The 26,036-nt window shown below is 34.4% G+C and overlaps 1 long non-coding RNA gene and 2 pseudogenes across 16 annotated transcripts; all 3 read left to right on the plus strand.

Moving 5' to 3' along the window:
• The first annotated feature begins 7,594 nt into the window (after positions 1-7,594).
• On the plus strand, positions 7,595-14,514 carry LOC148761647 (putative disease resistance RPP13-like protein 1; annotated as a pseudogene). Its single transcript, XR_016027453.1, has 5 exons — positions 7,595-12,012; positions 12,115-12,206; positions 12,303-12,339; positions 13,396-13,684; positions 14,346-14,514. The product of XR_016027453.1 is annotated as a putative disease resistance RPP13-like protein 1 (transcript).
• An 873-nt stretch (positions 14,515-15,387) lies between these two features.
• LOC18594447 (uncharacterized) lies at positions 15,388-20,595 on the plus strand. 15 transcript variants are annotated; one of them, XR_016027459.1, is made up of 12 exons: positions 15,388-15,478; positions 15,892-16,117; positions 16,392-16,476; positions 16,638-16,693; positions 16,775-16,878; positions 17,242-17,410; positions 18,012-18,131; positions 18,239-18,280; positions 18,573-18,746; positions 18,882-18,966; positions 19,273-19,349; positions 19,613-20,595. It is a non-coding gene; the product is annotated as an uncharacterized LOC18594447 (long non-coding RNA). The 15 variants fall into 15 exon arrangements; XR_016027454.1 differs by lacking the exon at positions 18,239-18,280; XR_016027465.1 differs by lacking the exon at positions 18,239-18,280 and having other exon boundaries at positions 19,622-20,595.
• Positions 20,596-22,439: 1,844 nt separating this feature from the next.
• Positions 22,440-24,504, plus strand: LOC148761648 (putative disease resistance protein At3g14460; annotated as a pseudogene).
• Positions 24,505-26,036: the final 1,532 nt, after the last annotated feature.

Here is a 26,036-nt window from a genome sequence, read left to right on the forward strand (position 1 = left end):
GTGATATAAAACACAGTTCAGTATAACTTTCATGATTATTTTCGAACAAATGATTTTTATTATATTTCTTGTGCCCTCTCAAATACAAAAGTATTAATATTAACTAATTTTCATTTTTTTTAATGAAAAGTACTAATACAATATTTACATTGCTCTACAACTATTACATAAATAAGCCAATATTTACATTGGCAGAAATATTACAGTTGGATATTCTTCTACATTTCTATTTCTTAATCTTTTTCTTGGTCTTTTATTCGATAAATGGAGAGTTTAATTTTTTTTAACTTTATAAATAAATTAAAAGGGTTTACATGAATTCATTTAGGTTTATTTTTTTAAAAAATAAATTATTTAATAATTAAATAAACAAATAAAAATAGTTTAAACTCACCTATGAAATTAAATAAATTCACTGTCAATATATAGAATAATAATATATTTTTTTTCATAAAACCAAACAAACTTATCATTTTATTTTTTTGCTATATTTTTATACTTGTAGGTTTACTCAAGTTTTTCAAGTAATTAAATTTATTTATCATTTGAATAATTTTAAAACAATTTTTGTTAGAAAATAAACATGGCTAGGGTTTCGGGAAGTAAGGGCAAAGGGCATTGTTTATGTCAAACCCTGTTCTATAAAATAATTACGACATCATTTACATGCCCAATAAAATGTTTGCATATTTAGAAAGTTCGAGGAATCGTTAAAAGACGATATTGCCCTTAATGGTACCATTAAGTCGATTAAGCCTCGAACTAGTTCAAATAGGAATTTTAAGGTGAAATTAAGAGTTTCACAGTTCATGGATGACTCAAAATGGTAATTCGGAGTTCGAGGATCAATTTGGAGTCAAACCGAAATTTTCACTATCTAGGGGTAAAATGGTCATTTGCCACTTGGGGACAAAATGAAAATTTTTAGAAAAGATTTTTTTGGTCCATTTGACTTATTGGAGTATGATTTGAGTATTAGAGTATGATTTGAAGTTTAGAAGTGAAAAATTTTAATTCCGGTATAATTTGGAGTATAAGGGTGAAATGGTAATTTTGCCACCCCGGGGGCAAATCGGTAAATTTTCACCTCCACACTTGTCAAGACTAAGGGATTTTATTCATCATGGAAATGGATAAACATGAGAAATGTGTGGTGGAGAATTAAAGAATTAAAAGTCAAATATTTAAAATTTGAACCAATAAGGAAATGTCATGTGTCATGTTTTTATTATTTTATTATCTCTTTATAAAAAGGCAAAAAATCAGCCTATTTCTCCCATAGTGATCAGCCAAACCAGAAGAGAAGAGAAATCAAGGAAAAACAAACCCTAGGTAGGACAAATCAAAGAGAAAGTGTTGGAATTCAAGGATTTGATCAAGCAAAGGTAAAATTTCTTTGATTTTGCTAGTGATTTACCTTACCCATGCATTTGTTCTTAATTTTCATGGTTAAATTACATGTTTTCATGATGAATTCATGGCTGGTCAAAATGGGTATGGAGAGCGAATGATCTTGGATTGGTTTGATTTTTAGGTATGTTAGTATTTTTAGGTGATTAATGATGTGTAGCATGAAAACAAGTGAAGAAAACCACCAAAGGTTTGGTGTCCATCAATAGCCGAATTCTCTAAGTGAATAAAGAGGAAGAATGAGATGTTATTTTAGGTGATTTGATTAAGAAATAATAGTTTTTGGTGTAGAAATTAATGAATTATGGAGAGAAAATTAAGTAGGAAAAATCACGGAGTTAGTGTACCATTGTTGGCCGAAAGTTCCAAGAAGAAAAGTAAAGATAAATTTTGCCTAATTGTGTGTTAATTAGTTGTGCTTGGTGAATTGAGGGATTGGAAAAGAAATGGAGCAAGTTGGAGTGAAATTGGACGCATTGGCCAATTTATTGGATGAAAAATCGACTTAGGTCAATACCGGGTCTAAATGGCTACCTGTGCATTTTTCATTTCATATCATGCATATATATCGAGCCTGAAATAGCTTATGACTGTTAGACACAATTTAATTAAAATATGTGCCATGGATTATGGCTAGGTGGTGAGCCATTAGATACGGGTAAAGGACTGTACCCGCGGATTAAAAATAGGAGTATATCGACTCTTAGAACTGTGAGTGGACAATTTATCGTCATAAATATCTAGAGTAATTATACTTGTTTGATGCTTTTATTGAATGGTGAGTTTAAATTATAAAATATTATGTTTTTCAATTAAAATGTTTTTCAATAAAAAAGAGATTTATACTGGTTTTGAAAACTAATATTGTTTTGGGAAAATTGAGTATATGGAGACTGTGTTGAAATTTATGATTTTATATGTTATTGAAATTGTGGCTTATGACACTATGGTAGCATGATGGCTAAATTTTTGAGGTTGGCTTGAAATATATGAACAGTTTTGGATTGATCTTGGTAGACTGGATTACATTTTATTCGCCATATTATGTTACTGGAATTTTTATGGGTCTGGTGGTATATTAAACGGTCACTGCAGTGGTGGGAGTTTTCGTGGACTGCCTATGAGAGGGGCACGGTAACTCAATTATATACTTACATCCGGGGGGAGATGTTGGGTGAAGTATCTCCTGAGGTATGATTTAAGTGCACCTCACGTTCGGGCCACCACGTGAGAGTGAGACTCAGCCAACGCCAAGGAACGACTGTGTGTCAGATGTGAAAACATGTTTATGGGTATGGGTCATTAAACAGCCTTGGCGGTCTCAGTGGGATACCTTGACGAAGGTACCTGTGAGAATGATTCTGGCAGGGGCCAAGTTTAAGAAACTCATAAGCTAGGGAAATTTTGATGAAAAGAAATTGTTTGGTATAGATCGAAACGAATTTTGCGTTATGAACATTATTGAAATATAACGTTTTTTTTTTATATTGTCTCTATCTACTCAGCTTTAGATGCATTTGATGGTAATTGTTTACTCACTGAGATTATGTAATCATAATCTCACCCCTCTTCCTATCCATTTTTTAGGCTCAGGACAATTTGTTGATAGTTGATTAAGACGAGAATTAATCTCAGAGTTGCATCCTAGAAAGTAAGGGTTCGTAACCCTACATCTTCTTAGTCAGTTGGGGGCCCACGTGTCATTGTAAAATTAATTTTATTCTTCAGTTATTTGATTTAAAGTATGTATGAATATATTTAGCTTTTACACCATGTTTTTGGCGAGTTTCGGTATTTTCAAAGAAAAATGACGAAAATGCCCATGTGAGCTAGAAAGTAATATTTTATTGTTTTGATTTGGAAATGACTTATGATTTTTTTGAAATGTGAGATTTAATAACTGTCGCTCACTGGGGAGATGCATAAGCTGATGCTAAGCCTTGCGGGGTTTCGATCGGTATTCGGGGTAATGAGTGCCTATCGGGACGTCGCGGCAATTGTCACGGACTCGATGAGAGTTTCGGGTCGTGACAGTTTAGGAAAGATGGTAACTAGAAAAAGTATAATTGAGTTTGGGTTTAGGATATCTTATGGGTAATACTCAAAATTTACCCAAACCCCGAGTTGGGTATTAAAAGCCTTATCCAAACTCACTCCATAATAGAATATAGGATACTCGATCCCCATATTATTAGATTGGTTACCCCATGAATATTATATAATAGTTACCTATTTACATCCCAAACTTAACCTTCACAATTTCTTTAGGAAACTCTTTGTTGTATGTACTTGTACCAAAAAGAATAAACAAGCTATTTTACTATAAATAACAATAGGACCACTATAGCAGGATAGAAAATAAAAATAGGGGAGAATTGTAAGTAAATGAAAAATATTCTACACACTAACTTTAAAGTTTTTAAACTATATAAACAAACTAAAAAATTGTCTTCTGTTTTATTAGAGTATGTTTATTGAAATTAATAAATTGTTATAATAATTAAAAAAATATGTTATATATAAAATAATAATTTGCAAATAAAAGAGGACCTACTATTAAATCAAAACTGGAACCAAAATGAACCCACCACCACTATCTTGGTGAGTGCCCATTTACCTATATTTTTCATGACAGTCTAAATTTTTGACAAAAAAGCTTACCTTTCACGTTCTTTTTGGTAAAAAGAAGCTTTACCTTTCTTTCCCTTATTCTTTTATTAATCTTTTTGAATTTTTTTTATCATACCCCAGACCCTAGACATGACAAACGCCGCATGCCTATAAGGTATAATCCTACAGACATGCAAAGCTCTAAAATATATATATCTTAAACCATTACTAAAAAAAAAAAAATTGATATACCAGAAGAATTTAGTGATTTATAAACTATATCTGTCGATAGAATTTTCAAAAATCATAATTCGACAATATTCAAAATTAAATCTCCAAAACCATGAAGCTACTAAGTCAAGATAAAAGTCTAAATACTAATTAAGATAGTTCGATGTTCATAATATTTAAATAAATCCTAGACAATTTAAGTGTTACTAAATTAAACATCACTCCCCAAAATTTTCGCGTGGTTGACCAAATCACAACCTGAAAAAAAAAAAATTTGAAGGAAGGGGTGAGTCCAACTACTCAGCAAGTAACTAACATCCCTTCAGCCGGATTAAGCATGCTTAAAACATTTAGGGTAAAATATCATTTACAAATGTCGAGAAAAAATATTGGGTAATCTTATTCAGAATCATATACTTCAAATTTTGCGTATTCAAATAACAGAACAATTATATTCACAATATTTAACTTTTAATGGTCTCCCGTAACATGCTACAACCACACTTAACCTCTGTGGCACAGGTCAGAAATAGAAACATAATTAACCCCGATGGCAAGGGTCAGAAGTATATCAAAAGCAACCATTGGCTGCACTGAACAGATATCACAAATACCACTATTCTGTAACTGGTGGTGCGGTTGGGAGATTAATCTCTAATCACAGAATACATGTCGACATGGCCAACATTTAACCCCCATTTGCAGGGTTAGAGCATAGCCATACTAGGAGACAAAACAAATATATATATATATTTTACATTACCCAAAGTTCACAAAACAGTATATCAAATTTTCTCAAGCATATCTCATACACTTCAAAAGCATATTCGTTTCAAACTAAATATTTATGTTTATATTCACGAAAACATATATGCAAACATTATACAAAGTCATATATAAATTTCGAAATCAAATATCATGCTTTGCATAAGCAACATTCTAAATCCAACATACAAACTCATATCCATATACATTTTGCATGCTCAACCCGATTTTAATAAATCATATGACAAAATATTATATCTCATGTACAAAATTCAGATTGAGGTTAATTTTTAGGGTGTGAAAACACCAAAGGGATATCAGTCACTTACCTGATCTCGTTAATTTCAATTTCAAGTAGTAAATCCGAAAATCCTCTTAGTAGCCTAATATTTCGAGAAACATAAAAATAAGAACTAAATTTGTAAACAGATCCTACAAGACGACTTTTCGTTGACCATCCTAAGCACTTAGGGTGTGTAGCGACTCCTATTACAATTTATGAACATTTTTGGTTAATAAGGTAATATATTATTATTATTTATATTTTTGAATTAAACAAAATTTCCAATAAGGTTGAGAATTAAACTTAAATCATAAAATCAGTAAGGATTTTAATTTCAGATAGAGAAATAATACTAATTTCACTTGTAAAAATCATATTTATAATTAATTTCATTAATTTTGATATTTTAATAAAATCTACTAATTTAAGAAATAAATTTATAAAATATAAAGATACATACTTCTTGACATAAAAATACAGTAGAAATCACATATCCAATATTTATGAAATTTACAATAGAATTTATCACATATTAATTAAAATCAAATTTTAAAACAAATTTGAAAAAAAGAAATTTTCTGTTTTCTGGAATTTTCAGAATCTGGATGGCCATTTGGCTTACTTCAAGCTCTCATAACTTTTAACCCGAATTATTTCCAGTGATGAAATCAACACCAATTTGAAGTGTTCATATCATAATACAAGACCAAAATTTGTTTCGATTAAAAAGACCACAAGATTCTTAAGTTTCGAAAGCCAAAATTCAAGAAATCATCACAGAAATATCCAAATTTATGGGTTCCAGTATCAACAAGCCTATTTTGAGGCTTTAATTCTCTTAACACAGGAAGCCTCTAACTAAGACATTGACGCCAAATTAAACGCCTAATTTTATACTTCAAAAGCCCTCAAAGAAAAGACCAAAAACGTCGCCGGAATATGGAGTTCCGGTGACCCAAAGTCGGGTTGTCAAAATTGTTGAAAATCAGATTTTTAATTAACTTCAAAAATTCATATCTTCCTAACCACAAGGCCAAACAAGATGCTACAAAAACCATTGGAAAGATCTTTTCAAGACCTTTCCATTGGTACCTATCATGCTACTGGAAAGTCATCGAAAAAGTGTCAGATTTAAATAAAAGATAAGAAAATATATCTAATTTAGGGTTTTTGTATCCAAACTATGAAAATATAATTCCAAACATACCTTAATCAGCAATCTATTTCCCTTCCCTCTGTCTTTCTTCTTCTCTGATATTAAGCTTTTCTGATTGTCTGTTGTTTGAATTTGATGAATGAACTAACGTAAGTTGTTATTTGTTCTTTTAAAACTTATAAACTACCTAACCCCACTAACTTAAATGGAATAAATAAATTGACCCTTAATCTCACTAACTTAAATGTAATAATAAAACTGACTTAATTAAACTTCTTCTTTTACTTAAAGACCCCTTCTTCTATTTTCTAATTATTAAGACACCCAAGGTCATAATTGTAAATAAATAAAATACTAAAATAATATTTACTTATTATCTTTATAAAACTATAACTTAATAATTTTAATTTTTTTTATAATAAATACTTTGTGAGGAGTATTACATTTTTATTGCACCAAAAATACTTCTTTTGACGTTTCCTTTTGCTTTCTTCAAAACCGTGTGGGTTCCATCCAAGAAGAAGAATTAATTAGCCAAGTAAAGGAAAAAAAAAAGATATTTAAAAAAATTTTGATAAAACAAAATAAATTACAAATATAATTTTGTTTTGTTGAAAATTTTTGAAGTACAAAATTGAGAAAGACCAATAATTAAATAAGCTTTGATTGATTTATTTGATAATGTCAATGCAAAAGGCTCAAATTAAGTAAGAAAATGCTTCATTTGAAGGAGAGAGTAAGGAAAGAAGAAGCAACTAAAACCATGCAAACATGCAGCAAAATCCATTTCGCTCATGCATGCAGAAGAAGAATATGAGTTAAAACACGAACATGGCTGCACTGACCTACTGTACCCTAAACAGTCCAATACCCAAATTATTGCTATTCATAACCTGTCAATGCCGTTGATGCCTGGTCACTATGAAAAAGTTAACACATGAATCGCACGACCTAAGCATCGTAGTATAGGCCATCTATTCCCCATTTTTTATCACCCAAAGGAAGAAGAATCTTGTGAAGGTCGATGACTGCTTTATTGAGAGTAGAATTTGCTTTGGGTGACTCATTGATAGTTTTTTCCTCGTCTTTTTCCATCACTACCGGTGGCCTCTAAGAAACTACATGGGGTCTTTCTTCGAATGAGAATTCGACGACTCCAAGTCAATACCTTACTCAATTGTTAAGCTACCCTCACAAACTCCTTTAACTTTCACACAGCAAAATACATCTCTTTTCCACATACGCACTTCAATCTCCATTTTTGATTTCTCTCTTTCTTTCCTGAGCAAAACAATCATGTCTGTTGTTGGGGAGGCTGCTCTCACAGCTTTCTTTGATGGGTTGTTTGGCAAGTTATCCTCTTCTGATTTCCTCAACTTTGTCACTGAAAAGCAGATCCGCAAGGAGCTCAACAAGTGGGAAAAGATGCTGCGGGATATCCGTGCCGTGCTTGATGATGCCGAGGGGAAGCAGATGAAGGATCAGTATGTGAAGAACTGGTTGGCCGATCTTCAAGACTTGGCTTACGATGTCGATGACATTTTGGACGAGTTTGCCACTGAAGCTTCGAGGCGCAAGCTGACATCCTTTGAGGAACCTCAAGGCATCAAAAATAAGGTACAAAAGATCATTCCTACTCGTTTCTCTCCAAAAACTTTCATGTTTAATAAGAAGATGGTGTCCAAGATTAAAGAGATCAGTGCTAGAATAAATGATTTGGCCACAAAAAGAACTCAATTGGAATTGCGAGGCATTAATGAGGGATCAAGGTCCGATAGAATGATACAAAGGCTTCAGCCTACTTCTTTGGTGGATGAAACTGAGGTGTACGGTAGGCAAGAAGAAAAAGCAGCATTACTTGAATTGCTTTTGAGCAATGACGGTAGCGACAATAAAGCTTCTGTGATTCCCATCATTGGCATGGGAGGAATTGGCAAGACAACTCTTGCACAACTTGTCTACAATGATACTAGTATACAAAATTCTTTCCATGACAAGGCGTGGGTATGCGTTTCTGATGATTTTGATGCTGTTATGATAACGAAGACAATTCTACAATCAATTGCTCCTGATTCTTGTACCAATGTTAGTGATTTCAATTCGCTTCAAGTCAAGTTGAAGGAGAAGCTGGCTGGGAAAAAGTTTTTGCTTGTCTTGGATGATATCTGGAACGAGAATTATCTGGAGCTGACCAACCTACTCTCTCCATTCGGAGTTGGAACCAAAATTCTCATTACAACACGGAGTCACAATGTTTCTTCTATTATGGGCACTGTTGAAGCTTACCCGCTACAACAGTTATCAGAGGAGGATTGTCTATCTGTATTTTCTCAGCATGCATTAAGAGCAAATGATTTTAGTGGGCATCCTGAATTAAAAGAAGTTGGGGAAATTATAGTGAAAAAGTGCAACGGCTTACCTTTGGCAGCTAAAGCCATCGGTGGTTTACTACGCACTAGACTGGACTATGAGGCATGGAAAGGTATATCAGAGAGCGAGATATGGGGCATACCAGAAGAGAAATGTAGCATAATTCCTGCTTTACGATTGAGCTATCATCATCTTCCTTCACATTTGAAGCGATGCTTCGCATATTGCTCTATACTCCATAAGGATTATGAATTCGGGGAGGAGGAGATAATCTTGTTATGGAAAGCAGAAGGTTTTCTACAACCAACAAGCCCTGGAACTCAACTCGAAGTTCTAGGTAGTCAATATTTTCGAGATCTAGTCTCAAGGTCATTTTTTCAAACATCTACTAGGAACAAGTCTCGATTCGTAATGCATGATCTTGTCAATGATCTGGCTCAATCGGTTGCAGGGGATATATGCTCCAAATTGGAGGATGATAAACAGTTGAGATTTTTGGAAGGTACTCGACATTCATCTTATGTTCGTGGTTGGTTTGATTGAATGAAAAAGTTTGAAGCCTTCAATCAAACAAAGCATTTACGAACCTTTCTACAGTTGTCTGGATCGTCGTCGGCACCTGAAGGTAATTCTTATCTAAGTAACAATGTCCTCGTTGATTTGCTGCCCAAACTTCGGTACTTAAGAGTTCTTTCTTTAAAAGGGTATCGCATCATTGAGTTACCAAATTTTTTTCAAAACTTAATACATTTGCGCTACTTGGACTTTTCTCATACTACAATCGAAAGTTTGCCTGATTCAATTTGCGCCCTTTATAATTTAGAAACTTTACTATTATATGGGTGTAGATCTCTTCAAAATCTACCCTCAAATTTACCAATTCTAGTCAATTTGCGTGTTCTCGACATCACTTATACACCTTCAATGAAAGGGATGCCGTTTGGAATTGGTAACTTAACCAATCTTCGAAGACTATCTGATTTTGTTTTGGGCAAAGGTGATGGACATCATATACAAGAGATGAAGAATTTGTTAAATCTGAAGGGTAAGCTTTGTATCTCAGGGTTAGAGAACATTGTTAATGCTCAAGATGCATGGGAGGCTAAGTTAATATATAAGTCTGGCCTTGGCACATTAGAACTAAAGTGGAGTAGAGAATTTGATAATAATAGAAATAAAGAAGTTGAAGAAGAGGTCTTGAATTTGCTTGAACCTCATAAAAAGCTTGAAGAGCTCTTCATTCAGGATTATGGTGGTCTAAAATTTCCGATTTGGATGAATTCTTCATTACAAAATTTGTCGTCTTTGGTTCTCAAGGGCTGTAAAAATTGCGTATCACTACCATCAATTGGAAAATTACCGTTGTTGAAGAATCTTTCTATTGCTGGAATGGATGAGTTAAAAAAGGTTGGCATTGAGTTCTATGGGGAGAATCACTCAAATGCATTTGCTTTGTTACAGAGTTTGAGCTTTGAGAATATGCCACGATGGAAGGAATGGGACTTAGTTGATGAGCAAGTTGAGAAATTCCCTAGCCTCATCGAGCTTTCCATCAAAAACTGCCCTCAATTGTTGGGAAGGTTGCCTAACCATCTTCGTTCCTTGGAGAAGCTTGAAATTCGTGACTGTGCACAAATGGTGGTTTCACTTTCAGACCTTCCAAAGCTGTCTGAATTAGTAATAGATGCATGTGCAGAGTTGGTGCTCAGAGATGATGCAGACTTTCTCTCAATAAAAGAAGTCAATCTTTCAAGTGTCGTAAAGTTTTCTACTGCAACAGAAAGGCTGGTGTCAACATCAACAACATTGGAGCATTGTAAGATTGACAGTTGTGAGGGATTGACATATTTATCGCTAAAGAAGTTGGGACTGTTGGGATCTGCCCGTAAATTGGAAATTTATAAATGTCCACAACTTGTGTTGTTAGAGCCAGATGAGGTAGAGGAGGCAGAAGAGGAGCTGTTTCAAGTTGGGAATCTTTGGAATATTGAATCTTTGGAAATAATGCAAATTGGTCTCCATATGGAATCTTTGAGAATAAGAAAGCATTTTCTCCCATTTCTTACAGAGATGAGTATTCAAAACTGCCCAAACATAGTTTGTTTTGCAAAGAACAACTTACCCCCGCTTTTGAAGAAGTTAGTGATGGTAAATTGCGACAATTTGCGATGTTTGGTGGATGAAGGAGAAAATATAAGCATCACTAACATATCTCCTCTTGAGTTTTTGTATATTCGTGAATGTCCATCTCTAATATCATTATCATTACCCGTTAGGCTTCGACATCTTGCACTTTCGAGTTGCTAAAAGCTAGCTTCCTTATCAGAAAGTGGCAAGTTACCCATAGGGCTTAAATATCTTAACCTTTTTGTCTGCCCAGAGCTCGAATCCATTGCAGAAGCAATTGACGAAAACGGTTGTCTTGAATTTTTTTATATCTGGGGGTGTGGTATTAAATCTTTACCGCAAGGATTCGACAAGCTCAACCATCTTCAGAGTATTCAAATAACTCGATGTTCAAATCTAGTCTCGTTGGAAGGGTTTTTGCCCACCACCAATTTGACTAACCTTTGGATCTCTAACTGTAAAAATTTGCGAGCCCTGCCGAATTGCATGCACAACCTCACCTCTCTTCGACAATTGCAGGTTGAGAATGATTCAGGTGATCAGATATCCATTCCAGAAGAGGGTATCTCTACCAACCTAACGTCACTTTCCATCTCAATGCCCAGAAATTATGAGTCTCGACTTGAATGGGGATTGCATAGACTCACCTCTCTTAAAACACTTACCATTACTGGTAGAGGATGTCCGAATATGGTGGCGTTTCCACCAGAGCAGATAGGAATGATGCTACCTTCCTCTCTCACCGATTTGAGCATTGTAAATTTCGAAAATTTGAAATGCCTATCCTCCAAAGGCTTTCAAAACCTCAGCTCTCTTCATCATTTGCGCATCATCTGTTGCCCTAAGCTCACATCTCTTCCTGAAAAAGACAGGCTTCACTCGCTTTTGATGTTATTAATTATTGATTGTCCATTGCTAGAGGAAGAATGCGAAAGGAACAAAGGACGAGAGTGGTCCAAGATAGCCTACGTACCTTGTGTTGAAAGTCATTATCTCTGATTCTTTGATTGAGTTTGACACCCAAAGGAGTTGAATTGAAAGTTGACTGTGAAAATCACAGGTATGAAACCATTTGAAACGTAAGGCAATTTAGAAGCTGCTCATTTTTAACAACAAAATGAAACTAATAATAATATTTCTTTTCATTACTGATTATTTGCAGGCAATTCAAAAGCTTTAGAAGGAAACTTGGTGGGAGACTGGGCTTCTCACTTTTTCATCTAAATGGCAGAATCAGTGTGTAATTAATTGTTGGTTAGTAGACTCATGCACATACAACAACAGTCTACAGGACCCAACTGGTTTTTCTTCAACTTCATCGTTGATTTTGTTTTTTTTTTTTGTTTTCAGACCTATGAAAATGCTGTAGAGGCTGATGAATGGAGTGGTCAGTTAATTCTCTGCAACTCTCATCTACATTTTTAGGATTTGATAACGATTTGATATTCTAATAGAATACTATTGAGTTTTCTTCATTTCTATTATGATGAATTTGGTGTATTTTTTACGAATTCAAAGTCTGCCAATTCTATTTTACTTGCCTATACCTGGAGGACATCCTTCACTTTATTCTTTTAATTTCACATCATTCTCATTTGATCTTTGTGTGACAATTTCTCATACTCCAATCTATCTTACTTTTCTTAATTTTTTGGAGGAACTGCTTTATAAAGAAAAGAAAAGAAAACAGAGGAAAGGAATATAAGATTGGATATATGTAGGTTAGATGCTCCATTTAATTCGTTAACAGACTTTAATTTTCTGCATGTCTTATGCTCGTGTGAATAACAGATTACTCATTATCTGGGCAGAAAAGGAAATAGGTATTAGATCTCACAAGCAAACTTGGAAAAAATTCAGTGAATAGATATACCACATCCCATTCAAATAGTTGATTAAATTTTGAATGATAACGAAGTGTTCATTTAATTGTACAGGTAGAAACCTGAACAAGAATCTGAATAAGGGAAGAATGAATTCTGGCCTTCAAAGGTAATTTGTTGACCTAATAATCAATACAATTAAATGGTGGCATGCCATTAGGCAACAATGAGAAAATCCTTCCTAAGTAAACCATTTGATGTATAACTTTTAAAAGTTTGAGTTGGAACTCTCTCTAACCTTCATTCTCAACTTTCAGATAATCTAGGTACTTAGGGATGTGTTTGATGTGCACTTAAAAAGTTGGATAGGATTGCAAATAGAAATCGTCGCATACCAGTGAAAAACAAAACTTTACCTGACTTCATATGCACCCTTTGTAATTTAGACACCTTGCAATTAAAGTGATGTCACGAGTTAGAAAAGTTACCCTGAAAAATAGAAATTCTAGTCAAATTGCATCATCTTGACATTAGTCATACAAATTCAGTGAAAGCAATGCCCTTTGGAATTGGTGGACTAACCAATCTTTAAAAACTGTCTAATTTTGTTTTGGGTGAAGGTGGTGGATATCAGATATGAGAGATGAAGAATTTGTGGAATCTTAAGGGTGAGATTTCTATTTCAGGCTCGGAGATTGTTGTTAAAGCTCAAGATGCATGGGAAGCTAACTTGATTGATGCCCAGGCCTCAATGAGTTGGAAGTGGATTGCAACTTTTGATAACAATGCAAGAAATAAAGAAGTTGAAGAAGTGGTGTTGAACTCGTTGAATTATGGCTGTCTTTGCTGCATTGCTGCCACAGGGGATTAGTTTCTACACATTTGGAAACCAGCTTGGTTGGAGTCAGGGTCAGTTACTTTTTGCTCACCAAATGTTTGATTATTTCTTTGGTCATTTGTGCACTTGCTAGTTTGTTTTTCTTAGTTATATTTGGCTTTTTGAATCTGTCACCATGCCTTATAATGACAGTTTATGCAGCATTAGTTGAAATATTTTATGTTTAGTTTATTTTTAGAAGCAATGTGTCAAATAGTGTGAGCAGTTGAAGATGCTTTTGTTCAGTGTCTTGATTATATAAATATGTATTCTCTTAATGAAAAGTGATGTATGAAGAGCTGAAGTTCTGGTATTTTTTGAGTTTTGTTTTCCCTCTTTGTTTTTCCGGCAAACTTTGGTCTCTTCATGGAGAGTTTAGGATGCATATCCTTAAGTTTTTTTTTATCCAGCAGAAACCAAGGATAACATTTCATTTATCCCTGGTACAAACTCTTCAAAATTTATAACAGCAAAAACTAAGGTTTTTGCTTCTGCCTTCGGCTGCTTCTCCTTGGGTAGCCTTAGACAAGTAATGTGAGCTCCCACTAAAGCCAAGAGAACTTTTTTGGTCATCATAAAGAGCTAAAATAGCTCACCATAATAATTATGGGACTACCAAATTTCCAACTTGGATGGTAGATTCTTCATTACAGAATTTATTGTCCTTGAATATCATGAATTGTAAAATTGCAGATCATACCTGCAATTGGAAAATTACCACTGTTGGAATCTCTTTGCATTGAAGGAATGGATGGAGGCTACCAAAGGTCTTGCTTTGGTCATGTTCCTTGCAGATATACAGATTGCCAATGCCCAAGCATGGTTTCTGTTTTAACGAATAACCTGCTTCTGACTTGAAGAAGATTGAGAAATGAAGATGGCAAGAATTTACAGTGTTTGGTGGATGAAGAAGAAGATACTAGCACAACTTCACCTCTCTTAAGCCAGTTACGGTTGTTGGCTGTTCAGCTGACATATCTTTTCCAAAAGAGGATTTCCCTACCGACCTAACATCACTTGACATCACATCACCCAATATTTGTAGGTCACTACTTTAATAGGGATTGCATAGACTCAGCTTTCTCAAAAAACTGTCCATTAATGGTGAAGAATGTCCAGATATGGTGTTGTTTCCACAAGAGGCGATAGGAATGATGCTGCCTCCCCCTCTCTGCGATATCAACATAAGTGATTTCGACAACCTGAAATTTCTATCCTCGAATGGCTTTCAAAACCTCACGTCTCTTTGGTCTTTCGAGATCACTGATTGCTCTAAGCCCACATCTCTTCCAGAAAAAGACATGCTTCTCGCACTTTGCCATTTTCAGATTGATGATTGTCCTTTTCTAGAAGAATGGTGCAAAAGGGATAAAGGACATACCTCATGTTGAAAACAATAATGAACAAAATTATCCCAAAGAAGTTGAAATTTAGAAATTGAAAGTCAAAAGGTATTAAACCATTTGAAAGATAGGCCAGATAATTGAATTCTGATTATTTATTCATTTAATTTTTGTTAGATATATAAGATAATAGTAAGTCTGATATGTTATTGATGATATATAATTAATTTACAGCCACATTGGAGGCTTGAAAGCTACAAAGTGCAGTTTGTATATATAGCTCTATTCAAAGGTCAGGTACAAGCTTCTCATTTTCTTTTTCCATTTCACTTGCACTTAAGCATAGCATGCTCATCAATCCACAACATTTAACCATTAAAACACTTGTGCTCCTCTAACTTCAGGTCTAAACACCTCTTGGTGTGAATTTGTTGATTCATCATTTTGGCTTATGAAACTGATTAAAAAGTTCAAGGATGAAAGGTGAGTTGATTTTTTTCTACTTTTGTATGTCATGTACATTGAAGAATTGAAAAGTGATTGTTAGAATATATACGCAGTTTCATGGACAAAATTGTGTTTTATTTTTTGGTAAGTTATATATTCGTTCATACAGAAGCATATTTGTTTTGATTTCAGGAGATTGCCATTTTGTTAAAGAAAATTTAAGTCTCTTTCTCCTTTTCCATATTATCAATTTTCTTTGTACGTGATTACTTTAAACCACACGAATTATGCTTTCCTTGAGTATGTTGGATAGTGAACTACTTTCTGTTCTTTTAGTATTTTAATGTTCATTTATTTAGTCCTTTGCTTTCTGAGTTTGTAGAGAATGGAGGGGAAAGGAAAAATTACATCCATAAAATTCTAATTTTTTATTAGATTTTCCATTTCAGAGGAGTGTATCCCCACCAATTGAATGTTACTTCGAATCTCTGCTGCTAAAATCTGTATACCATTATTACATTGGGGAGAGCGCATACGAATCTGTCGTGGACAACTTCCCATTGGTGGTGCTAACGATGCAGCCGGCCACCTTTCAAACTTTCCTTATCACCAAGAAGTTCCTAAATTTGGAACACCAGCACTGCAAGGGTTTTCAGAGCATCTCCTTGCTCAAAGGTTTGTATACTTAATTGCCTTAATCTATAAAAAGGGATAAAAGATGAAGTGATTAGAGATATCTCCTGTATTAATAACAGATTACTTATAAGCCACAAGAGGAACAGTGAAAACTTGTTGTTTTTCATAGAAAAAGAGCGAAAAAAGCAGAATATACCATGCTTGTAAATTCAATCCTAGGTATGTCAATGGGAAAATCCTCTCTCCTTTTCCTCTTTGAACAATTAATTAAAACTTGTATGATCACCAAGTGTTGATTTACTTGTACATACAGAAGTCTGAACATGATTAGGAAACAGCAAGGATGAATTCAGCCTCCAGTTCTAATCTATTGGCCATAAAATCAATGCAATGCAGAGGTGAGCTTTTATATATTGGACTATATTAAGATAATATGCCTCACCAATAGAAACAATCCCTTCTTCTAAATGATATATGCATGCATAGTTCTATTATTGTATTGAATTTCCTCTAGCAGTCACATAATATTGTTTCCACACCACTGGATATTACTTATTAGCCACAGAAGGGAAAAACGGCAAGAATCAGAGAAACTACCATACTTGTAGATATATGGTATGTCAATTGGAAAATCCTCCTGTTCTTTTTACACTTTGATAATAATTAATTAAAGTTTTTATGCTAACCAAGTTTTAGTCTAGTGTGTACATGCAGAAATCTGAGCATCCATAGGAAGCAACAACAATGAAATTTAACCTCCAGTTGTAATCTATTGACTGTATAATCAATTCAAAGCAGAGGTGAGCTTTTATTAGACTACCTTAAGATAATGTCCCTCACCAATGGACAGCCCTTATGATAAATAACCTTTTGCATATCTATTAGTTACTCATCTTCATTCTCAATAGTGTGACCCTCATTCACAATAGGTTTAAGTAGATGAACCCTGATTGAAAGTACATTGCAGTTCTCAAGTAATGCGTAGAATTATTTTTTCACACCAGAACTGTTGTACAACTTGGCACACAGAGATGCAAAGAGCTTATGTAACAGCTTTCATGGCTCTTTATGCCAAACTTTTTTGGCTTCTAATATTACATATTACCATGCCCTGCATGTTGCTTCTTCAGCCTTCAACACTAATCTCTCTATGTCAATCCCAGTGAGTCTTCAATCCCTCCAAATGACGCAAAAAAGTATCACTAGAGGCAAAAAGTGTCACTAGCGGCAGCACCACTGCTAACATACATCATTGCAACATGTCATCACCTAAAGAGCAATCAATGTCATTGACAGTCAAGATTTTCTTTTCTAACACTATGAATCAGTTGGGTAAGAATAACTTATTAAAAAATTTGCTCTTCATTTATCATTTCTCTTTGCAAAGAAACTTCTTCAAATTCATCAGTAGTATCATCGCTAATAGATTCACACTAATCCCTTAACAAATTTTCATAGATAGACTTTGTAATGTGCCATAAACTAGTTGAGCTTTCAGTTTTCTTTTTCTTTTTCATGATTATGCTATATAAAGTTTGTATACTATGGTATTGGACTTCAGAAGGATTAATTTTCTTGCGCTTTTGAATTGAGATTATGAGATGTATAATAGATTCAAGCTAAATGTTAATCTCTTTTTCCTACTCTTCGTCCTTTCTCTTTTATCTTCTTCTTTGGCAAATAAAGAGATCCAACAAATTTCAATACAGGAAATAAACTGAATTTTTATGGCTATCATCTGATGGATGTTAAGCCATAATGCATGAGCAGGCCTTAAATCTTCTTGTTTCGCTGATAGCGATCTAACTTCTCTGTCACTTGGCTGTGGCAATGCTTAAAACTTCTGCAGATCAAAACACCTTTTTCCTTTTATTGGATATGTATAGTGCATGCCTTCATTTTGTATAATCAGTAATGTTCTTTGGCTTTTCAGAAGGTGCTTGTCTGTGTCATCCCTGTGCCAAAAAGGAGCGTTGCAATGGTAGACGGTAGTTTTGATGCAAGATGTTCTAAAAATGTTTTACCTCTGTTGGTGCCTCATCCTTAGTCCCACGTAAGTCTCATGAATGGTTGGGAATAGCTAAGTTATTTTATTGTTTTTTGACTAGAATGTCAACATGATGTCGTGGTCTTACCCCTGAGGCCACATTGTTTGACCAGGTGCCACAACCAAAGAAGCTGAATGTCAAGTTTCCTACTAGTGTTAGTGTCAATTTTTTATATTAATAGTTATTCTGTTTTTTCTTCTTGGTATTTTATGTTCCTTCATTAATATTGGGAATTTGGACCTATGCATTCTTTCAACCTGATATTTTATTGTAAAAGAAATGCCATGAGCATGGATAACGGATGTGGGCATGATAACTTGTCAAGTCACCATACAAAATTCATGAAAGCATAGTGATTTGCGACCAGGCTGCCATTGTTGGGATTTTTGTTATTGTGGATTATGGTGATTATTAAAGTCATAACTGTGGCAATTTTTTTCTAACAGGCTACTCGTTATCCATCACTTTATGAAGCAATCGATGGGTTGTGCAACAGCTACTGAGCCAAGATTAAAGCAGAATGGATTGTTGTGACAAATTATTGATCTGGCACTACCATGGAGTTTTCTACAGCACTAATTCAGGGGAAATAAAAAGCTGATGAAGTCTTTAGGCCACTTGTACCTACTTTCACTGCATTATTTTTCATATACATTCTTTTAGGGGAAATGAGAATGGGGGTGAGAGTGGGGATGCTAATTGGTATATCAATAAAGTTTATCACTGTTTGCTAAAGGATACTTTCTTGTATTCAGGTGATGTGTCCCAACAAGGTAATGGGTATGCAATCAGGGAGCTAGTCTCTAGGATCCAAACACATAAATTCAATTTAGCCTCCTGGTGAGATTTTGGCTTTGCTTTATGATTTTTACTTCATCGTTTCATATAATAGTTCACACATATTTGACTTATTTCTAAAGTATATCTCCAAGTATATTTACTTGCATCTAGTTGATGTCAGCAGAATTTTAGAACTCATCTGACTTTCAAAAATGTATTAGTTCTAACTGTGTCTGACCATATACAATAAATAATGAGATAGCATAATGGGGAATTCTTGGAAAAGTGAAGTATACTTTAGATATACTTATTATTATTGTCATCGAATGTCTGAAAATATTTGATTTTTTTGCTTTTTGTTTATAGCTCCTGAGAAAGGGAAATGAGTGCCAATAGTAAAATCACCACATATTTGCAGAACCTGAGATCTCTCAATTGGGAAGGTGGGCAACACCTGACTTCAGTTCCCTTTCTATACATAACTGTTAATTAAATTTAATTTTAATACTTGAAAATGCAGCATGATAAGAAGTTATTGACCTTTCTTGGGAAGTAGATTGAAAATGTAGGGATCGTTTGTATGTTTTTTGCTGCTACTTTCCCTTTTTTTCTTATGTTACTCAGGTCTCTCATATTTTCCTATGTAATGTAATTGCATAAGTTCAGGAAGAGTCATGTCTAAAATGTAACCACAAGAATATTTTAGTGATGGCAGGTTCAGATACTCAGGCACGCCTCTTTCACCTAAGCACTGCTTGGGACCCTTGTGTCAAGAGGTTGAGGAGGATTGCAATTATGTTCTATATTTATGTCAATTTTCTTGCAGTCCTGGTGCAAGTTACTTTCTCCGATGATGCTATTTTGGTCTCATCCCCTTTGCATCAGATTCCTGTTGCAATGCGTTTGAGCCTTTTCTGGATTACTCTGGTGGTTTACTTCCTATTCTGCTGCTTCTCCATGGCTAGTAAGATATGACGCTGGCTTTAATGAGAAACGGAGGTGGGTGGACGAGATTATTTTTCTTTGTAAGCTTTGTTCTCTGCATTGGCGTAGAGCTTTGGCTGATGGCATCTTGTTCTCGGACTAGGATTCTGTGGCTTGCTCCCCTTCCTTCCAGTAACATCTCCGTGGACCTGCTGGCTGCGGTTGAGTGTTAAGAGATTCCTCTGGCTCTATTCTAGCTTTGTTTTCTGGCCAAATTGGTGTGCTAGACCAATGTTGCTGAAATATAATACTATATTTGCTTTGGAAATATTCTCTAGGACATATTGGAAAGAGAAAAAGGTGCTGGTGGTTGAATGAGATTCGACGGTAGCTGTGCCTTGGGTGAAAAAGTTTGAGGATTGCCCATGGAGTGTGTGTGTTACCTTCAATTAGATTGATCCACTTATTGCTGACATTGGTGAAGTCTCCTTTGGTAATATCTGTTGGGAAGTTAACGGCCTTGCTGACTCTTTAGTGTGTAGAACTGGCATGTTCATGGCTTGGTGGTTCAGCAGGCTATTAGTTTATCTCCACCCTTTGGGCGTCATTCTACCAGGCCTGTTATTAGAGGTTTTATGCTGTGTATATTTTTACGCTTTTGGGTGGTAGTTTAGTCACAGGGAGATTGCTGGTTATCTGTACATGAACCCAATATATAAGAACCAACTCAAGCCGCCACAAGAATACTCAAGCAGTACATCACAAGAGTCAATAACTTTACCAATAAGTTTTTATATTTTACACATTGATTGCATGCTTCATTCGTTAAGAACGAAAGAAGCCAAATGCTAACACAAGAAAGCACCTGGAGAAGCTTGTGTTTGGGATTAGCTGATGGATGCAAACTAAAGTTAACAGAAATAATTTAGAAACTTTCTTCTTTCCCTTTGTAGAAGCATACATTGGGAGATGAAATTGAAGTTATACAAGAATAAAGCTAATTAAGGGCCAAAGACAACCTTTCCACTCTGCAGCCTCCTTCCCAACCCAACAACAAATAGTAAAACTTGCATGATGAACTCATCTTACATAATGCCATTTCTGTCAGCCATAAGATTAAGGCCTAGAATTTTCAATTTTTTTTTTCTCAGCAAGAATTTTCACTATTGAAAATTTAACGTGTGAATAAATTTAAAAATATTGATAAAATTATATTTTTTAAATATGAATAATAATTATGAAAAAAAAATCTATTAATTACTCACTTGACTTTACAAAAAATAAAGACCAATAAACCCGTTGTTCATTACTTCTATACCATATGTGAATAGTCGTCAAATAGTTGAAATCAAAATAAAGTAGCATTATTCTTTAAAATTTTTCTCCATCTCTCTCATTTTTATCTATCTCTATTTAACTTTTATGTATTTATATTAAATTTTTTATGTTTATACAAAATTGAGGTTCCATGGTTTTTAATATAAAAAGTTAAAAAAATCATGAAAAATTATTTTGAATATAAAAAAGTAATAGTATTAGCTGTTAAAAAAAAAGAACATAATATTAAAATATTAAAAAAATATAATCCAATAAAATGAGACAAAAAGAGTATGATAGGTATCCCTTGTACTCATCATCATCTACATTAAACAACTGTACCTTTTAGAAGAAGGTTTTTATGGTTTAAGAAGTTGAAAAGAGGAGGGAATAAAATAGTATACAAAGCATTTAAAAAATTGTCTTATGTTTGATTAGAATATGTTTATTGAAATTAATAAATTGTTATAATAATTAAATAAATATGTTATATATAAAATAATAATTTGCCAAGAAAAAAACAAAAGGGGACCTACTGTTAAATCAAAATTCAAACAAAAATGAACCCACCACCACTGGCTTGGTTAGTGCCCATTACCTATATTTCCCATGACAGTCTAAATTTTTGAAAAGAAGGCTTTCCTTTGACGTTCTTTTTTGTAACCAGTACCTTACCTTTCTTTTATTAATCTATTAGAATCTTTTTTATTGTACCAAAAATTGTTCTTTTCACGTTTCCTTTTGCTTTCTCCAGTATGGGTTCCATCCGTGAAGAAGAATTAATTAGCCAAGTAAAGAAAAAAAAAAGATATTTAAAGAAATTTTGATAAAATAAAATAAATTGGAAATATCATGTTGTTTTGTTGTAGTATTTTGAAGCACAAAATTTATGATTGATTTATTCGATAATAATGAAATCTGTGACTGCAAAAGGCTGAAATCAAGTAAGGAAATGCTTCATTTGAAGGAGAGAGTAAGGAAAGCAAAAAGCAAGTGAAGCCATGGAAAGATGCAGTAAAATTAAGAGAGCAATCGATGAAGTGATGTCGGGGATTAATGAATACTTCAGAACTTACCTAATGTCTTGTGAATTTGTCTAATAAATTTTCAATTGTTTCCCAAAGGAGAGGATTAATAGTTGTGATCAAAGTATTGAAACACGTAGCCTTGCTCTTTCTTCTACTTGGGTTTAGGTGTTGAATTTGCTTGAACCTCATAAAAAGCTTGAAGAGCTCTTCATTCAGGATTATGGTGGTACAAAATTTCCGATTTGGATAAATTCTTCATTATAAAATTTGTCATCTTTAGCTCTCAAGGGTTGTAAAAATTGCGTATCACTACCATCAATTGGAAAATTACTGTCCCTGAAGAATCTTTCTATGGTTGGAATGGATGAGTTAAATAAGGATGGCATTGAGTTCTATGGGGAGAATCAATCAAATGCATTTGCTTCGTTACAGAGTTTGCACTTTGAGAATATGCCAAGATGGAAGGAATGGGACTTAGTTGATGAGGTAGTTGTGAAATTCCCTAGCCTCGTTAGGCTTTCCATCGTAGACTGCCCTCAATTATTGGGAACGTTGCCTAATCATCTTCATTCCTTAGAGAAGCTTGAAATTCATGACTGTGCACAAATGGTGGTTTCACTTTCAGATTTTCCAAAGCTGTCTGAGTTAGAAATAGATGACTGTACAGAGTTGGTGCTCAGAGATGATGTAGACTTTTTGTCAATAAAAAAAGTCGATCTTTCAAATGTTGTAAAGTTTTCTACTCCAACAGAAAGGCTGGTATCAACATCAACAACATTAGAGCATTGTGAGATCTTGAAATGTAAGGCATTGACATATTCATTGCTAAAGAAGTTGGGATTGTTGGGATCTGTCCGTAAATTGGAAATTTTTAAATGTCCACAACTTGTGTTGTTAGAGCCAGATGAGGCAGATGAGGCTAGGAAGGAGCTGTTTTAAGTTGGAAATCTTTGCAATATTGAATGTTTGAGAATATGGGAAGATGGTCTCAATATGGACTCATTAACAATAAGAAAGCATTTCCTCGCATTTTTTACAGAGATGAATATTCAAAACTGCCCAAACATAGTTTGTTTTGCAAAGAACAACTTACCCCCACTTTTGAAAAAGTTAATGATTGTAGATTGCATGAGTTTGCGATGTTTGGTGGATGAAGGAGAAAATACTAGCATCAGTAACATATCTCTTCTTGAGCATCTGGAAATTACAAAGTGTCCGTCTCTAGTATCATTAAACATCAATAACATATCTCATCTTGAGCATTTGAAAATTATGTATTGTTCGTCTTTAATATCATTATCATTACCTGTTAGGCTTCGACATCTTATACTTATGAGATGCTCAAAGCTAGGTTCCTTATCAGAAAGTGGCAAGTTACCCATAAGGCTTAAACAGCTTCACCTTACTTTCTGCCCAGAGCTCGAATCCATTGCAGAAGCAATTGATAAAAATGCTTGTCTTGAATCTATGTATATCACCCTGTGTGGTATTAGATCTTTACCGCAAGGATTAGATAAGCTCAACCATCTTCAGAGCATTCAAATAACTAGATGTTCAAATCTAGTCTCGTTGGAAGGGTTTTTGCCCACCACCAATTTGACACAGCTTTTTATAGTTAGCGGTGAAAGTTTGCGAGCCTCGCCCAATTGCATGCACAACCTCACCTCTCTTCGACAATTGACGGTATGGAATGATTCAGGTGATCAGATATCCATCCAGAAGAGGGTATCTCTACCAACCTAACGTCACTTACAATCTCAGTACCAAGAAATTATGAGTCTCTACTTGAATGGGGATTGCATAGACTCACCTCTCTTAAAACACTTAAATGTTTCTGGTGAAGGATGTCCGAATATGATGTCGTTTCCACCAGACGAGATAGAAATGATGCTGCCTCCCTCTCTCACCCATTTGGACATTTCAAATTTCGAAAATTTGAAATGCCTATCCTCCGAAGGCTTTCAAAACCTCAACTCTCTTCATTATTTGAGCATCTTCGGTTGCCCTAGGCTCACATCTCTCCCTGAAAAAGACAGGCTTCTGCCGCTTTTGAACTTAAATATTTTTTCCTGTCCATTGCTAGAGGAAAAGTGCAAAAGGGACAAAGGACGAGAGTGGTCCAAGATAGCCCACATACCGTGCATTAGAATTTGCCCTGTGGTAAACCGAAAGTCAACCGTGAAAGTCACAGGTATGAAACCATTTGAAACGTACGACAATTCAGAAGCTTCTTATTTTTAACAACAAAATGAAACTAATTATACTTTTTTTTTTTGGTCATCATTGATTATTTGCAGGCAATTTAAAAGCTTTAGAAGGTACTTGGTGAGAAACTTGCTTCTCACTTTCATCTGAAATGGCAGAATCAGTGTGTAAAGTTTAATGGTTGGTTAGCAGTCTCAAGCTCATACAACTTCAACTGTCTATAGGGCATTTCAAAAGATCATTTCATGGACAAGGGTGGATGGACCCAAATCGGTTTTTCTTGGACCTTGTACGTTGATATGGATTTCCTTTTCAGACCTATGAAAGTGCTGCAGAGGTTGATGAATGGAGCGGTCAGTTAATTCTCTGCAACTTTCACCTACATTTTTATTGTTGATAAGGATTTGATATTCTAATAAAATATATTGAGTTTTATTCATTTCTATTATGATGAATTTGGTGTATTTTTTACAAATTCAAACTCTGCCAATTATAGTTTACTTGCCTACACCTTTATTTTATTCTTTTAATTTCACATCATTCTCATTCGATCTTTCTGCGACAATTTCTCACACTCCATTCTATCTTATGTTTCTTGATTTGTTGGAGAAATTGCTTTATAAAGAAAAGAAAAGAAAAGAAAAGAGAAGAGAAGAGAAGAAAGGAAAGGAAGGGAATATAAGATTGCATATATGTAGCTTAGATGCTCCATTGAATTCGTGAAGAAACTTTAATTTTCTGTTAGATTTCCAATATTAACATGTTTAAGCCACTGTTTTGAGTGGAGGTGGATAGACTAACGTCTTTTGGCCCTTCATTGATTCTACTTTTTAGTTTCATCCATGTAAAAGAGATAGGCAATTTTGCTTAATTTTGCTGGAAAAGGACTCGCTTCTCACTTTTCCAACTATTGCTAACTATCCTCTAGTAAGTTAACAATGTAAAAACATATAAACAATGGAGCAGTTGAGGATAGCCTGCCTGCCTTATGTTCGTGTCACTAACAGATTACTCATTATCTGGGCAGAAAAGGAAGAAGGTACTTGATCTCTTGAGGAAACTTGGAAAATATCAGTGAATAGATATACCACATCTGATTCTGGTTTTAACACTAGGTATGTCAATTAGAAAATCTTTTCTATCTTTTTTTTAAAAAAAAAATAAATCAAATAGTTGATTAAATTTTGTATGATAACAAAGTGTTCATTTAGTTGCATATGCAGAAACCTGAACAAGAATCCGAAGAAGAAAAGAATGAATTCTGGCCTCCAGAGGTAATTTCTTGACCCAATAATCAATACAATTAAATGCTGGGATGTCATGGGACAACAATGAAACAATTTGCCCCAAGTAAACCATTTTATGTATAACTTTTAAAAGTTTGAGTTGGAACTCTCTCTAACCTTCATTCTCAACTTTCAGATAATTTAAGGGATGTGTTTGGTGCAAAAGATGATGGACAGGATGTGATAAAAATCATTGTATTCCCTGTTTGGTGTGTACTTGAAAGGAAGGATTGGATTGCAATAAAAATCTTAGTATTAGTGAAGTGATCATCATAGCATACTAGTGACTGGAAATAGATTAGGGATTCTACATTTTTCATATTCTGCTTTATTAAATAATGTTTTGCCATGAGGGGACTCACACCATTTT

Source organism: Theobroma cacao, chromosome 7, assembly GCF_053813885.1.
Source record: "Theobroma cacao isolate CCN51 chromosome 7, ASM5381388v1, whole genome shotgun sequence".
In the NCBI taxonomy this organism is placed as follows: Eukaryota; Viridiplantae; Streptophyta; class Magnoliopsida; order Malvales; family Malvaceae; genus Theobroma; species Theobroma cacao.